Here is a 16,871-nt window from a genome sequence, read left to right on the forward strand (position 1 = left end):
TTCTGTCATCTTCCTTAGGGACCTTGGCTTCTGCATCTTAAAAGCTAATATCTTGAGTTTAAAATTCTCAATGTGTTGAAACAATTCTTTGTCATGATTGATGTTTCATGGCTTATTTTTATGTTAAGAGCTGTGGAGCCATAAATAAAATTATTATTGGGGACAACAGCCATGAAACTCCACACTTCGCTCTATGAAAACATCCCAGCCACAGGCATGGATGGTAGAATTAAGTGGGCAAATGAAGTCTGTCTACTTCACATGTTCCCCCCTACTTCTCCCAATACATCCTTTTATAACATGCCCACGAGTCAAGTTTTGCTCTGTAACCTCACCATCTGCCAAGTTGTCACATTGGCCAGAGTAGGTTGTCAATAAACTACATAATTCAGGCTATTTTTTGCCTTGCTGAAAATATGAGAACAATGTCCAGCAACCAAACCATCAGTGTAAACTTTTGATCTCATAGATTGGACACCATTTCAATTCATGGTGTCCTCTTGTGTTTGCTTATTGAGGTTTCTAGAGAAAACAGAACTTGAGAGGGCCACTTATTTCTCCTCTTACTTTGAAAGGCCAAGTTCAAATACTTCTAAAAACCCTTCAGACCAGTTTCCTGAAGACTCATACTAGGACTGACTCTGCCATCTAAGGACAGGTAGTCAGTTATACCTAAATACTGAGAATCAAGGCTAGAAGAGCCAGTCCATGAAAACTATTAACTCCCCTAAAGAATTGCTATTTTTTATCTTGTCAGCAACATCTTGGCATCTTTCCATCTTTGCATTAATCTCTGAATACTCAATATCATTATAAAACTATTTTAAAATTAAAATGATCTGACAACCTCCTAGTAAATTCTCCACCCCTTTTTTTGTTTTGAAGGGGTATGTGTATGTATACATTTCAAAATTCTGTGCTTATATTTTTTGAAGCAATTACCTTTATTTTATAATTTCATAAATTTAACTTAATATAAGTAATGGTTTATACATATACATAGTATATTCGGCTAGAAAACCCCACCGAGACTATAAATTACAACGCACTTAAAAGTCCATGAGGCCTCCTGATGCAGTTAGTTCCTCCCCATAGTTTCAGTGATCAGCTGTAATTTGAAAGTATTTTCACCCAAGTCTGTTATTTAAAAGGAAAAGGCATGGGTGAGCAACCCATGTGGAACCTTTCTACTTTCCATCATGTTCCCATATCCTGGGAACACTAGAAGTTATGATATACCTATCATAAGACCCTGGTAGACATTTAAGGATTGCAGGTAAGAGGTTTTGGGCTAAATCAACCTACCTTTGAGGCTTGTCCTGTGCTTTTCTTAGAAACTTGGAAGTGGCATGAAGGGAATCTTATGTAGGTAAGATTATGAATGCGGTCATGTTAGAGGTGCCTCTTCTAGATACCGAATTAGTATAAACTTAAAAAAAAAAAGGACCAAAAAAAAAAAAAGACAAAATGAGTGTCCTGTTTGTAACATATATTTTGAAAGCTAATATAATTTCTTCAGTGAACTCTGGCAGAACAAGTTCCTGGGGAGAGTAAACAGAGATGCTCCTCCTCAGACCTGAACGCAAGCATTCTGACATATTTTAATGTTTAGGCTGAGAATTAGCAGTGCCCATCTTTCAATGAAGAGTGGCCTGAAACTTTTGCCTGTGAACTTTGCCCACGCTGTTTTTCCATGGCATGGCGATAGTGGAGGAATTCTCATGAGCAATGTCGGAATCTTACCCTGCTCATCTGGATTTTATGTAATCCCACCCCCCTTTCCTGGCTTTCTCCTTTCCATTCCTTTGGAAAGCACTTGAGACATTTATTTCCGCACAATAAATTGATATGCCAACTATGAGGGTGGTGCTCACGCTTGTGACAGCCTGTCTCTCATATGATTTCTGTTAAAATGAAACCCTTCTACCACCCAGAGTCCTTGCCATGTCTGTGTGCTTTTGCAGGCATTCAGAAGTTCAGGCCAAAATGCGTAACAGTGCACTTCCTGGAGGGCACTTGCTTCTCTCTTTGCTTACTACATGATGAGGAAAAAAGAATATCAAATATCTTTGATTTCAGTCAGGCACAGTCACTGGAAACACAGCAGGACTTAACCTGCCTCCAATAATCTCACAAGGTATAATTTGATGTCAAACAAACTCGTATGCTCAATGGGATGAAAACAGAGCTAGAGGGGACCTTGTAATGTCATGACTCTATGCCACATCTCCACTTCTGTCTCACTTCCTCTAGCAACAGGACTTCCATCGTTAACCTAACATTGTTCCGGTGTTTATTAGGTGACCTTGTCATAACTCCCTTATTGTAAATCTTTCTGAAGGGGTAGAGGGATAAAGATTTCCTACAGTGCCAACATTCGAGTTTATACTTGTCTTAAAAGCTTCATTCTTTGTCAAGTGCATGACACTTGCTTGTTGCAAATTTTATTGGTTATTTTATTTATTTACATTTCAAAGTTATCCTCCTTCCTGGTTTCCCCTCCACAAACCCCCTATCCCATCCCACTCCCTCTATTTCTATGAGGGTGCTTCACACACCCCAAAATGTACCCACTTCCACCTCACTGACCTAGCTTTCCCATACCCTGGGGCATCGAGCCTTCACAGGACCAAGGGTCTCCCTTCCAACTGATGCCAGATAAGGCCATCCTCTGCTACTTATGCAGCTGGGGGCATGGGTCCCTCCATGTGTACTCTTTGGTTGGTGGTTTTTTTTTTTCCCTGGGAGCTCCGGGGGTTCTGGTTGGTTGATATTGTTGTTCTTCTTATGGGATTGCAAACCCCTTCATCTCCTTCAGTCCTTCCCCTAACTCCTCCATTAGGGTGCTATGCTCAGTCCCGTGGTTGGTTGCAAGCATCGGCATCTGTATTGGTCAGTATCTGGCAGATCCTCTCAGGAGACAGCTATATCAGGCTCTTGTCAGCATGCACTTATTGGCATCAGCAATAGTGTCTGCAGATGTGATGGATTCATAGTTGGGGCAGTCTCCTCTGTATGGCCTTTTCTACAGTCTCTGCTCCACTCTTTGTCCTTGTATTTCCTTTAGACAGAAGCAATTCTGGATTAATTTTTTTTTGAGATGGGTGGGTGGCCCTACCCCTCAACCAAGGGCCTTACCTAAGCTCTGGATATGATCTCTACAGGTTCTCTCCCCTTTGTTGGGTATTTTAGCTAATGTCATCCCAGTTGTGTCCTGGGAGCTCCTTGCTTTTCTGGCATCTAGGATTTTCTGGTGGCTACCCCCAGTTCCCCATCCCACATTGCTACACACCTCCACATATGGTCTGTGAGTTGTATAGTGGGTATTCTCGGCTTTTTTGGCTAATATCCACTTATCAGTGAGTACATACCATGTGTACTTAGAATGGTATTTTCTAGCTCCATACATTTGCCTACGAATTTCATGAGGTGATTCTTTTTATGTATTGTATTATTGAGTCTATTACAATCTCATGTTAAAGATGTGTGCAGTTCCTTTATCTCTTTCACAGAAACAACTACAAATAGCATTTAATATTTGAACTCCTTTGTTTATCTTCATGCAAATTATTTTATTTGCATTTACCTAAAACAAGGAGCTTTTAAAAACTAATTTATGAATTTATTCCCTTTGGAAGAAACTGAATTACACTTTCTATAAGGCTGGTGGTGTTTTTTAAAGTACCATGATGGTGATGACACCTTTTCTTCAAGGATCTTTGTTTGTCATCACTCTGGCCTTCTAAGATTCATTATTAACTAAGATGCTGCTGTGTGCTGTGTATTATTCTCAATACTATATAAAGTAAATGGTTTTCTTCATCATGAGTAACTAGAATCAATCCTCTGTAACACAAAATGTATAAAATGCGTAGAATTAATCATAAAAACATAAACAGCTGGGTGTCATGACTGACACCTGTTATCTCAGCTTTCAAGAGGTTGAGGCAAGAAGACTTGTCTGGTTTTGAGGCAGCCTGGGCTACATAATGCATTTCAGGTTGACTCAGTTATGGTTTTACTGCTGTGAAGAGACACCATGACCAAAGCAACTCTTAAAGGACAACATTTAATTGGGACTGGCTTACAGGTTCAGAGGTTCAGTCCATTATCATCAATGCGGGAGAATGGCAGCATCCACACAGATATGATGCTGTAGGAGCTCAGAGTTCTACATCTTCATCTGAAGGCTTCTAGCAGAATATCAATTTCCAGGCAGCTAAAAGGAGGGTATTAAAGGCCATGCCCACAATGACACACCTACCAGCTACCCCTCCTAATAGTACCACTCCCAGGGGCAAGCAGATACAAACCAACAAACAGGACATCCTGGGTATAGTGTGAGACCCTGACACCCCCCCACACACACACCCAAAACAGATAAAAGATGATATAAAAATGTTCTGAGTAAAAACTTGATGACTTAAAATAGCTAATTGGGCCTTGGGATTACTGCTGATGGAACCTTGGGATTCTTAGTTTATGTATTGACCCATTTTAATACGAATACTCATCTACCTGAAATTGTTTTTCTGCTAGTTTAAATTCTCACAGCTTTGAGATTATTGGGACCCCCTAACAAGATTCAGGGTTCTCTGTTGGCTTTCTTGTAAAGCTGCTGAAGAGAAATTTTGAAATTTTGATGAAATGTCTTTGGAAGTGCCAATGACATAGGGAATTTTTCAAGTTGAATGGGAGATGAGTCAAATTAAAAACAAATAAAACGTTTTTGCCAAGACCCCCAAGCCAAAGGCCCCATATCCATGTGGAAACAATAAATAGCACAGTGTATTTCATTTTTTAAATGGTAATTGAACTCACATTGGAGAAGCCTCACTGCCGATGTGCTTTTATGAAGAATTTATTTGAGGACGACCAAAAATGTAGCAACCAAACATGGAGGAACATGTCAAATAAATACACACATTTCTTCTATATGCATTTAGTTAAGGGGTTTCACTATGCATTTGAACGAGATGATCCCTAACTTTAGCGAAGCTTTTGTTTCACGTTTCTGAGTTTGAGTCTCCATGTGCTGCTCATATTTCACACCAGCGTGTTATGATGGGATGCTGTGCAGTATCAGAAGCTCTGAGGATGTTCCATGTGCTTGGAAGCATAATAGAATTGTTTATAGTATTTGGGAAAGGAATGAAAAATATTTGCCTTTGCCACAGTTTGTTTCAAAGTTATGCTTCTACTGTAAGCAGGCACAAAACTGTAGGAAGTAGCATTGCAATTGTCTCTGATACAACCAACCACCAGCATAAGAGTGATTCTTGAGATCACAGAGGACACTGAACTGGAATGGTCTGGAACCTCCAGGGATGCTTACTGTAAGACTTACCTGAAAAGTAAGACAACAAAATCTATGCAATTACAGATTTATAACGTGCATGCTGTCTAGCAGCCAAGAAAGGAAAAAAGGAAGGAAGGAAGGAAGGAAGGAAGGAAGGAAGGAAGGAAGGAAGGAAGGAAGGAAGGAAAGAAGGAAAAGAAAGGAAAGAGAGAGAGAGAGAGAGAGGGAGAGAGAGAGAGAAAGAAAGAAAGAAAGAAAGAAAGAGAAAGAAAGAAAGAAAGAAAGAAAGAAAGAAAGAAAGAAAGAAAGAAAGAAAGAAAGAAAGAACAGAAGGAAGGTAATTTATCTATAGATACAAGAAAAGGATGTAGAAATCAGCAACAAATGTGTAAAAATACAATTAGAATAACTGAAGGCAAATTAAAACCACAATATACATGACAATGAGGGAAAATCAGACTGACAAAATGAAGTGATATCAAGGATTTGAGGCAGTGGGGACATTTTTACAACATCAACAAAAATGTAACAACTCACTTGCTTTAAAAAAAAGAGTTCCTATGAATTATGAGGTATTTACTATGTAACTCAGGATCCTCAGTCATAGGCACCAATTCCCAAATCGAAAATTCATGTGCAAACAGACTCACTCAGAAATAGAAGGGTGACAGCTTTCTATACTAAAAACATCTAATGACTATGACCATGTATCAGTAAAAACGAGGGTCTGAACTTACAGGCTAAAGTAACAACATGGGGAATCTCAAAGCCATCAAGCTGTGAAAGGGAGTGTAAAACAACAGATGCTACACTGTATAACCACCCCCACATATGAGAAAAAATATCTACTCTATCTTGACAGACAATAGATTATTGTTACCTTAGACTATCCTCAGAGGAAGACAACAGAATTAGTTAGGATGAAAAAGTATACTCTGTTTCTTGGACTTTTGAAAGATGGCTCAGTGGGTAAAATGCTTTCTGTGCAAGCATCAGCCACTGAATTTGAATCCTCAGAATCTACAAAAGGCTGTGTCACCCATGCCTGTTTTTCAGTGTTCCTACTGCAAAATGGTAGGTGTATGCTGGAATACCAGGAAGTTCAGGAGCCAGCTAACCTGGCACAGTAAAACAGGGTGAAAACAAAGACTAACACCCTAGGGCGTTCTCCAACTTCCCCATGTGCATTCTATCCTTTGTGCACATTCATTCAACACACACATGCATGCACATGCACGCGCACGTGCACACACACACACACACTTCATTGTAGGAATGGCCACATAAATGCATATGTTTGTTAAAGCTCATTGAAATGTACATATAAACAGACATATTTTGTCTTATATAAAATATAGCTCATTAAAATTGGCTTAAACTCATTTGTGTTACATTTTAAACATATACATTCACAAGTATAGAATATTTCCACACGAAAATGTTGGAGAGTCTTACAGATAAATACTGATACGTTATCATTTCCAGTTTGGGTTTAATCTGAATCCTCCTTTTCTTTTAAGCTAGGCTTTTAGTGATGAACTTACAATGTCTCTGATTTGCCTTCTCTGTGTTTCAAGCTAGTTTCTTCTGGTTTGTGGAGCAGGGGAACATCTCAACTACAGAGATTCCATTGACTCATAGCTATTTCAGCTAGTAACAGTCACACAGAAAAATGTGGGAACATCAGGAGAACATTGTAAAGCCTTCTCATGCTGTCAAATACCTTTTTATTATGACCATGGAATAAGAGAATCATAGCGTATATTGCCAAGATTCCATTTCCAGCTTAATTTGAGGGAAAGTGTGATGGTTTCTAAGGAAAATAGACACTCTGGCAGCCATCATTTCTTGCTGTCTTTTGCTTTAGGTCACATAAAAATCACCTTGTGATTTATATTATTATGATAATAAACATTTCCTCTCAATCCAAATGAATGAGTGCCATGAATACATTACCAAGAATATGTGTGCATCTCTGTGTTATGAGACTCACATGGATGGATATGAGCTTCTTCAATCTGTAACACTTATTACATATATACATATATATGTATACATATAATACATACATATTTACATACATACATACATATTTCTTTCTTCTAAACCTCAATATTTTTGTACTAGAATCAGAAAGGTTTTTTTTTTTTTAATTTGATCTATTCTGTACTTCTCTTGCTGCTATTTCAAACAATTGCCTTATAGGCAGAATGTATTAGGGCTAGGAACAGCTGCTCAGCAGTCTCCAAACTAAGAATGTCATGTTTAAAGACTCATGGTCTGTCAATTTCCAATCGTGCTCTCTCCAAACCAAATAATCCCAATTCCTTTAATCTTTAATCATGTTTCCAATTGCCTAGGCTTCTTCTTAAGCCCCCAAACTTGATATGACATAGTTCTAACCATGTGTTTAGATCAGAGATTGCAATTCCCTTTGACTTTGATTAGAATCAGCTTCTCTAAGGAATACAAATACATTTCCCATGCCTCATGACATAAGATAAATGTTTCTGAAAAGAACAGCGAGCTGCTTCGTCACGCACCCAGCTGTTCTTTTATGACCTAGAGTATAGCCAACAATGAATTAAATTAAACAGTGTCTACCATGCGTTATCTGTGTGAGCATCGTTTGGTGAGGCAAATTCACAATCGTCAAGTCAAGCTTCCCCCTCACTAAGCTGATGAGGTGCAGCTTGGGTTCAGGAATGTACTTTTTTCATCTGTAGTGAATTTCATTCATATTCTTGGAAAGAAATAAAAAAATTTCAAGATAAATAGAATCACATTGGTAACTTTAAATGTTTACGTAAAAATAAACCGCTAGACAGTATTAGTGACAGGGCAAACGTTTATTTGAAAATAAGTTGATCTACGTTTCATGCACTTTGTTCTTCAACAAGGAAGTTCTCCAGGTTCTTTTAAATCAAATAAAAAATCACGTTGTGCTGAAAAACAACAACCGTAAGAAGGAGGCTGGAGGCTGATGCTCGGAAGCCTGGATAAACTGAACTAAAATTCCTCCCCTTTCTGTACACACAAGTTCTTCTTTTTGAAAGTTGAGTTTGTGTTCTGGGGTACCTGTGTTCGTTTGGTTGGTTTTTAGTTCATGTGCCTGTTTGTGTTTTCCTTTCTCAGTTCTAAACACGTGACTATTAAGTTGGCATAGAATTCCTTGCTACTCTAGTGAGATTTACTTACATATTGATCACTCTCATTGAATAGTGAAGCTGATATCTTGCTAATAATTGAAAGGAAGAAAAGATTTGTAGTAAACTTTATAGAAGGTTACTGGCTACGAGCAAGTTGTTCCACATAAATGAGATTACACTAAAATGCATAAATGAGTAGACAGTAAAAAGTTGAATATGTTTGAAAATAGTGAACAAAACACATTTAGCTGAAATAGTTGCCAAAAATAGTTTGTGTCCAATGAAAAAACCATAATATAGCTGAAAGATTTATGAATAAGATATACTTGAAAATGTCATAATAATTACTTCACATTAGACCACGCCTAATAATTAACAGTCAATCTTTAAACAACTACGTCATCTAGGATTATGTACATCAACTTGGTGTTGTGAAGTTCAAGTCTGTGTCTGAGCAAAGGGACCCTTTAGCTGTCTTCTGTGTCAGAGGTGACACTGTCCATACCACTGCATTTTATTCTAATACTTTTTCTTTCTTCTATGATTTTGTTTTGTTTAAAGAATGCGTTTTGAAATGTCTGTCCCCAGCTTGCTGTATTAAAGTAGTCTGTTGCCTCTCTTCTAGTAATTAAGATCTTATGACTTTTATTTCTTCTTGGTGTTTCCCTTAAAACTTTAAATTCTTTCTAAAAAGTAAAGACTTGACTCACATGCTTTCTCTTTTCCTAAGTGATATAGAAATGATCGCTGGCTGGACAGAAGAGCAAGATGTCTTCCAAGAAAAACAAAATGCCTACTCCCCCTCACAGAAAAGATTGAAACAGTGAATACACACTTGTTCTACCACTGGAGCATCCGAAGGAGCATTCAGGGTCCAGTGAAGGTGACAAAGCTACTCTGGATCCGGGAAACTCAGAACGCACAGAGAAGGGAAACAAAATCCTCTGCCGCCACTGCGCCAACTCTTCCATTACAAAGTCCTTGGAACCAAGAAGGATGTCTCCTGAAAGGAAAAAGTAAGTGGAAGGCAACCAAACGGCCTCTATTAAAACTGCAGAGACTTAGAATCTTTGCTCCTGGAGGACCCTGGAGCCTCACAACCCCTGAGTCAAGGCTATGCACTGTGCACATGGTTACTTTGCTCTAAACAAGGAGCCCATGTCCTGTCGCTTCTCTCGAAAGCCACGTGCCCACTGTGGGGTATCATTCTGAGACCCAGACACTGCCAGTGTGTGCTTTCTAGGACTCACCAGTCATATCATGCCCTCTTTCCAGAGACCCCATCACTGTAATTTCCTCACCTATGTAATCGCAATATCCTGAACCTCCACCAGTACGTAGCCAATTAAGATCATTTTGTCTTAGTGAAAGGTAGACCCTCTTAAGTTGTGTTACGTTCTTTCGTGCCTATAGCAACACTCTATTGTTAAGCAAATAGAATCATATCACCTTCTTACCTGTTCTGCTTTGGATATGCAATGTTCCTTCAGAAAACAGATTTGATAGGTCTAATCATTAAGAAGCAATTGAATCAATCACGAACTAATGGATTAACCTGGTGATGAATTCACAATATTGTGACCTTGTAAAGAGTAGAAAGCTTAAGATGTGGGGTTTAGGGAGCAAGTAAGTCCCCTGGGATTATATTCTTGCATGCTATCTCTTGTCCCTGGACATTGTCTTTCTGTCTCTGCATCCTGTTCACCATGAGGCAAGCAACCTCTACCTGATCCCATGATCAAAACAGCAGAGCAAAGTCATCACGTACGGAAACCTCTGAAATTAGGAGCAGAGTAAATCCTTCTCCGTCTGATGAGTTTCTCTAAATCACTTGTCATAGGCGTGGAACTGCGTACTACATTGCATTGTACAGTGTGTCATGTTTCATCTTTTCTTGCAACTTTGAACTTTGTTTCCTACAATTAACACAGCTGGGACTTAACTGTTCAAACAGTCCTGGCTCTGTCCCTTTTGTTAACCCACTCACTCACAGTTGATAAAGCTATTGCAGTTGTCACTGTCCTTTGTCCTTTTAAACATCTCTTCAGCGCTCACTTCGGCAGCACATATACTAAACATCTCTTCAGAGCATGCTGATTGGGCATTCTTGTCTTTATTGCTTCACTGGGACTCTGCAAGTAATTCCTTCTATTATTATATTGCTCTGTATCTATAACCTGTCTACTTAGTATTATTACTAAACCACCTCATGTAGAGCATGGGAGGGATACGAACACACAATTCCACATGCCCTCTTTACCCTATTTGCCATTTTTGTTGGTTATTTTGTCATATGATTTCAAGTATTTTGCTATGTTTTAGGTATCTCTTTATACAGTGCTATTCATTTTGCTTCAATCGTATGCTTTTTTTTTAAAACAATAAAAGCATGCTAAAAGAAAAGCTCTCTTAAATAAAGCTCTGTGACCAGTTCTAGGCTGTGACAACACTTCCTGAAATATCTTTATTTCACCTTCATTTCTCAAGGACATATTTATTGCTGATTTAAAACATTCTAAATGTTTTTTTTTCCCTTTGTCCCTGATTTAGAAAAAATATCTCAGTCCATTAAACTCTGGGTTAGAATGTTTTTCTTGAGAAAAGAATATTGATGTTACCATGGTTACTCTCATATCATTGGAATTTTTTCTCTGATTACTTTTAGGAACATCTCTATAGTTTTAGTTTTCACGCTTACTTGTAACATTGTTACAGGAATCTCCATGGGATGGGCACTCTGATACCAATGAGACTAGAGGAGAGGAAATGGCACCAAAGGAACGAAGCCAGGACAGCTTCTGAAAGTCTCCAGTGTCAGGTCCAGGCTGTGTTCTCATTTTATAGTCTAAAACCACAAGGCAGATGGTGGAGCAAGCAAGATGTTACAGATGTCTACATGGCAGTCAGCAGGTTATTACAGCAATGACCTACTGTTTCAGTGATTCCTCCAGGGCATTCTGTTCCGGGTAGTGAGTGAAGTCGTCTTTGGGTGGAAGGGCAGTGCTTTCAGTAAATCACTAAATAAATCAACCAATCAATAACTAATAATTGTTTTATTCTATGTAATTCTACTCCATCCAATACACTTGTTTGGCATCTTTCTTTCTTGAGATTTGCTGCGCTTCTCGGACTTGAAAGCTTTGAATCCATCCTAAGCTTTAAGTGGTTTTTCCTCCTTCAGTGTTACTGTACACCTTTCTCTTCAGTGTTTACCAATACTTTCTCTCTTTATCTGGGGTGAATCATTTTTGATAATCTCTGTTAATCCATCCTCAAGTTTGCAGAGTCTTTTATGTTATTGACCATCTTTATGTAATGCCAAGTATTAATATCCTTATAAGTAATATATCCTTTCTTAAAATTTTCAATTCTAATGTGAGTTGGTGATTAGTTAGTTTCATGTCTTGGTTGATATTTTCTGTTGTTCACTTCTTTTTGTCTCTTTTCCTGAAAGTCTTTAATGTGGCTGGGACAGCTATTTTGAAGTCCTTGGTTGTCCTCTGTATTGTGTGGTTGTCCCCTTGTACTCTGTGGACATTGTGTTTCCCACAAACAAAATCTACCATAGTTCAAAATCATTTTCACACTCCATGTCTCAAGTTAATGACCTAGCTTTATCTTTCTCAGAGTTGTCAAAGTTTAGAAAAATATTTACAGAGTCCTTTATGATTCTGACTCACCATCTATGTAAAATCTGGCTTTGACTCATATGATCCAAAGGAGCCTCTTGCCCCTTGGTCTTCTGTTTCTTTAAGTGTGTATCTGTTTGCAACCTACACTCAGCTTTGGAGTTGTCCCTGAATGCTACCCTCCACACCAACGAAATTGTATAATTTCTTCTAAAACAGTCTGTCCTTCCTCGTTTCTTAAACTTTTGTTAAATTATTCCTAAATTATTTGTTTTCCAAACAATTTTATATGAGTAAATTTTATTCATGAATATCATATCAATCTTATTAAAATTCAACCCTGTTCATCACATTCTCACTCTAAAAATGACAGAGATTTCCCAGGATCTATAAAATGTATAAATTTACTAGCCACATTTCCAGTCACTAACTACTACATATGTAATATCTCTATTTCTATCTGTCTGTCTGTCTGTTTGGCTGGCTATCTATCTATCTATCTATCTATCTATCTATCGATATATAACACATAGAGATTATATATATACATATACATATATATATATATGATACATGTTATACATATATTTCCTGATTTCACAGATTTTTTCACTATATTGAAATTCTGTGTCAAATAAACTGAATATTAAGTTTTAGTTTATTGTCCCTTTTCAGAATTTAGGCCAGTCTGTTGCTTATGCAAAGAGGGAATATCTTCTGTCTTAATAGTTAAAGATATTTCCTCCATTTTGCTCATTTCCTGTAAGATCCCCTTAACTTTTATCTGCAATAATTTATTACCAATGTGCATTAGAATCATTTTCACTCACATTTACCTCTCCTGCTAGATTCCAACCTCTAGTAGCATTCAGATTTCCTTCATTTACACTTTCTTGTGTTTGTAAGCTCTCAATAGATGTATATTATATCTAATTAGGCTAACAAATAAGAAGCCTACATTATATTCAAGATAAGAAATCTCAGAGAAAAAAAACAGATATATTTTTGGAAGTGGTCAGACAAATGCTATCTAGCAGTTAAGATTGTTAAAGCTGAGTGAAACCTGGCAGTGCAGAATCTCTAGACTTGAATGGAATGAAGCTCCCATCCCTGTGTCTAGTTTTTACTCTTAGCTAAGGAATCTGACTCACTGGTAAACCACGCTATCACACAAACATTTAAAAGTAAGAATAAAGCACAAATACTCCTGTGATAGCATCATCCTTGCTTTGTCCTGCTGCCTAGAAGCTACAAAGAAATATATATCATGACCCTGAAAAAACTATGACACATAAACACAGAGCCTGATGTGTTTCTTAGCAGCTGGAGGGCTTTTTCAAGTAGACTTACTCATGAAAGACTGGAACACTTTAGAGATGATCCAGAAGATGATTAAAGAACTGAAAGCAAAGGCAAGCTGGGAGGGGGGAACTACACAACTTAAGAAACGAAGACCCAAAAGTCATATTGTGCACTCTTTAAATAATCAGAGGGACTTGATTTAATGATTGGTCAACAGCTGCTTCCAAATTTGGGGATGCACAGAATATTTGGCTTAAACCATATTAGTAGGGGCATAATTTTGCTTGGAATAATACCACATGAGCAATAAATACAAAATTAATTTCCTTTCTGCAAAAGATGAATCTCTTCCATATTTGTGGAGTTCATTAGGATGCCACTGGGGCAATGTCTAATGCTAAGTCTCAGGGATTCTTCTCACAGTTCTGTCCTTACAGAACCTTGAGAAATGAGGGTCACCTTTAAGGGAAATTTTACTTCCCTTGGTGGTTTTTTATTTACCCTATCTTCAAGTCGTTTTTAGATATTTTGCATCTGTGAAAAATTTTACTATCACAATGGAAAGCTTACCCTGACAGAGAGGGCTTGCCAGTGCTGTAGGTTAGATTTGCCTTTAAATCATCCAGCCCATCAAAATAGTTCTCTGTATATAATATACTATGGATAAAATATCATTATTGATATTTATACTACATTTTCTTATGACCACTTATCTTTGAACATTGGAATATAATCCAGTTTTGTAAAATTCTGAATTACACACAACAAAATATAAATATATTAAGTGGCTTTTTCTAAGATTCAGGGAACGGATTGAGTAAATAGCTTTATAAAATAAGTGTTAAAAAAAACCCACAAATTCTATTCTGTCCCATCTCTTCTAACAAAAATGACAAAGACAATCTGACTTGACACAGAACTGAAGTGAATGCTCCATTTAAAACATCATGTGCTTTTTTTTTCATGGCATTAAGAAATCTTCAGGAAAATTAATGGAACTGGAAAATATTATATTAAGTGAGGTAACTCCGGCTCAGTAAGACAAACACCACATGTTCCCTCTCACATGCAGATCTTATCCTTGGATTTTTATGTACATGCAATCAAGTGAGAAAGAACATGGAAATAGGTCATGAAACTAGGAAGGGGACCGTGGTAGAGTGAAATGACGTCTGAAGAATGAATGTTGTGATGATCCTAGAATGCATATGACATGAACGTGGGAAGAGAATACTGAGGACAGAAGGCTATAAAGACAGGGGCTGGCTGGGCGGGGTCGGGGGGAGTAGCAAAGCAATGAGGAAAAGGATTGGGCAAAGAAGGATAAAACAAAAAAGGTATTAGAAAAATGTCATAAGAACACCCATTACTGTAGTGGATAACTACAGAGAAACAATATTCTCCAAACCAAAAGGACAGGCACAATATCTGCCCAAGCTCAAGCCAGACAAAATTCCAACATGGAGGAGGGGATATCTATGAACAAAATCCCACCTCTAGCTATTGGTAATTGATCGTAATCATTTTTTAAAGGGTGTGGCAGCTGACAAGTCATCCACTCAATGGGGCAAGAGTTTTGGGTGACACACATTGGACTAGATGTGTTTAGTAGGGAAACAAGGGCTAACCGGAAAGAGTTGGGGGATGGTAACTATGACTAAAACATATTGCACAAAATTCCTAAAGAATTTTGGAAAGGAGACACACACATACAGAGAAAGAGACAGAGACAGGGACAGAGACGACAGACAGAAAGAGAGAGACAGAGAGAAAAGAAAGAGATAGAAACACTCACTGTGCCAGGGCCCACGTGTACAGAGAAAAAGTCACACACACACAAACACACAGAGAGAGACAGAGACAGAGGCAGAGAGAAAAAGACGCTCAAAAGAGGAAGAGAATGGTTAAAAATAGATTCAAATTGATAGAAATACAACATAATCCTAAATGATCTGCATTATGTAGTGCACAGTACTAGAATCACAGTGGCCGGCTCCATCGTGCACTGCAAGGAAATACCATAAGATGTCAGAAGTGTGTGAAATCTCTTCCTGGGAGGCAATTCCCTCCTCTGACTGGCAGCAGGGTTCCAGTCTTTTATGTCTTGTGAAATTTTAATTTTCCTGGATCCTTCATTTCAATAGTCTGGTAGCAAAAGAAAGGGGTACCACTTTTTCTTTAAAATGCCTGCTCTCCTGCCAGGCTAGTAAAACTGCCATCTATAAAGAACAGGGATTTTAAAAAATTTTAATATACCAACATAAAAGCAGTCCAGTAGGAAATGTACAATTTTATTATGTCATTCATTCATTCATTTATTCATTCATTTTGGGGTACCTGTGCCAGGGCCCACATGTGAAGACCAGATGGCATCTTATAGGAATCTATTCTCTCCTTCTGTTGTGTCTATCCACAAGGATTGAACTCAGTTTTACAAGGCTTGGAAACAAGTCCCTTTACCTGCTGAGCCATCTCCCAGGTCCAATTATACATATTTCCTTTTCAAAATATTATAGTGATTCCTATTATATTAAAAGCTTTATTTTACACAGAATATTGCAATCGTTCACCATTTCATTTTCTATTTAAATCATTGAGGCAAAATTATTTCACCAGGAATTCATAAATAAAAGTGTATAGTAAGCTAGAGCAGCACAAAAATGATTTCTGTCCTGACTCTGCCATCAGCACGTATTGACTTATAAACCCAATGCAGTGCTAGGTGAATGTACTTCAGGGCTGGGTTTCCTACCATCCCTTCTTTGCTGCCCTGAATTAGCACCAGTCATCTCTAGAGTCAAGCATGTCTTCCTGAAATCTAACTAAACCTGCTATCCTTAGTACCAGCTTACTTGCTAACCTCATTTAAATTAGTTTTTCTGCTTGAGGCAGAACAGGTTTGAGGTCAACAGAACCTCTGCCTGGTCACTCTAAATCAAATTCTGCTGGTAATTAACAATCAGTTAGGGAATTAGCTCACATTTTCTCTAGGAGTCATTTTAATAATTATTATTATTATAACAACAACAACAACAATAAAACAACAGCAATCCATCTGGTGACCTTTACTTAGCTAACCTAGTCCTCACCCCACTAATCATTCTCACTGTTAATTCTCTGTATTTTTCCCCCGGCAAAATCATCAGAAATATTTTGTTTTGACTCGGCTACAGGCACAGATTCTCATGACAGAATTCTGATCAACCTCCTGAGTCTTGGTAAAGGCCAGAGTCTTACAGTTGCAAATACCTTCCTGCTGTGTATTTCACTGTTTTTAAACTGCTCCCTTAGTGACTTAAAGGGCTAGAGGCTGGGAGAGGAACAAGAGGCATTGCTCCCCCAAACGAGTTCAGATAATGAGGACTGGATTTTGTGGAATTCAGTCCCTTAACATAATGTTGGTTTGGGCGCTGGTGTAAAGATTGTATCTAGAATACAGACATCTGCGCCTAATGAGATAGCAGCACACATGTGGACCTTGCATAAACAATG

General features: G+C 38.0%; 1 long non-coding RNA gene across 1 annotated transcript; it reads right to left on the reverse strand.

The window, feature by feature from the left end:
• Window positions 1–8,180: 8,180 nt before the first annotated feature.
• Gm41463 lies at window positions 8,181–9,848 on the reverse strand. Its single transcript, XR_876119.3, has 3 exons — window positions 9,750–9,848; window positions 9,284–9,451; window positions 8,181–8,244 (listed from the first exon to the last, which is right to left on the reverse strand). It is a non-coding gene; the product is annotated as a predicted gene, 41463 (long non-coding RNA).
• Between the last annotated feature and the right edge of the window lie 7,023 nt (window positions 9,849–16,871).

The sequence above is a fragment of the Mus musculus genome, chromosome 16 (assembly GCF_000001635.26).
Source record: "Mus musculus strain C57BL/6J chromosome 16, GRCm38.p6 C57BL/6J".
NCBI lineage: Eukaryota > Metazoa > Chordata > Mammalia > Rodentia > Muridae > Mus > Mus musculus.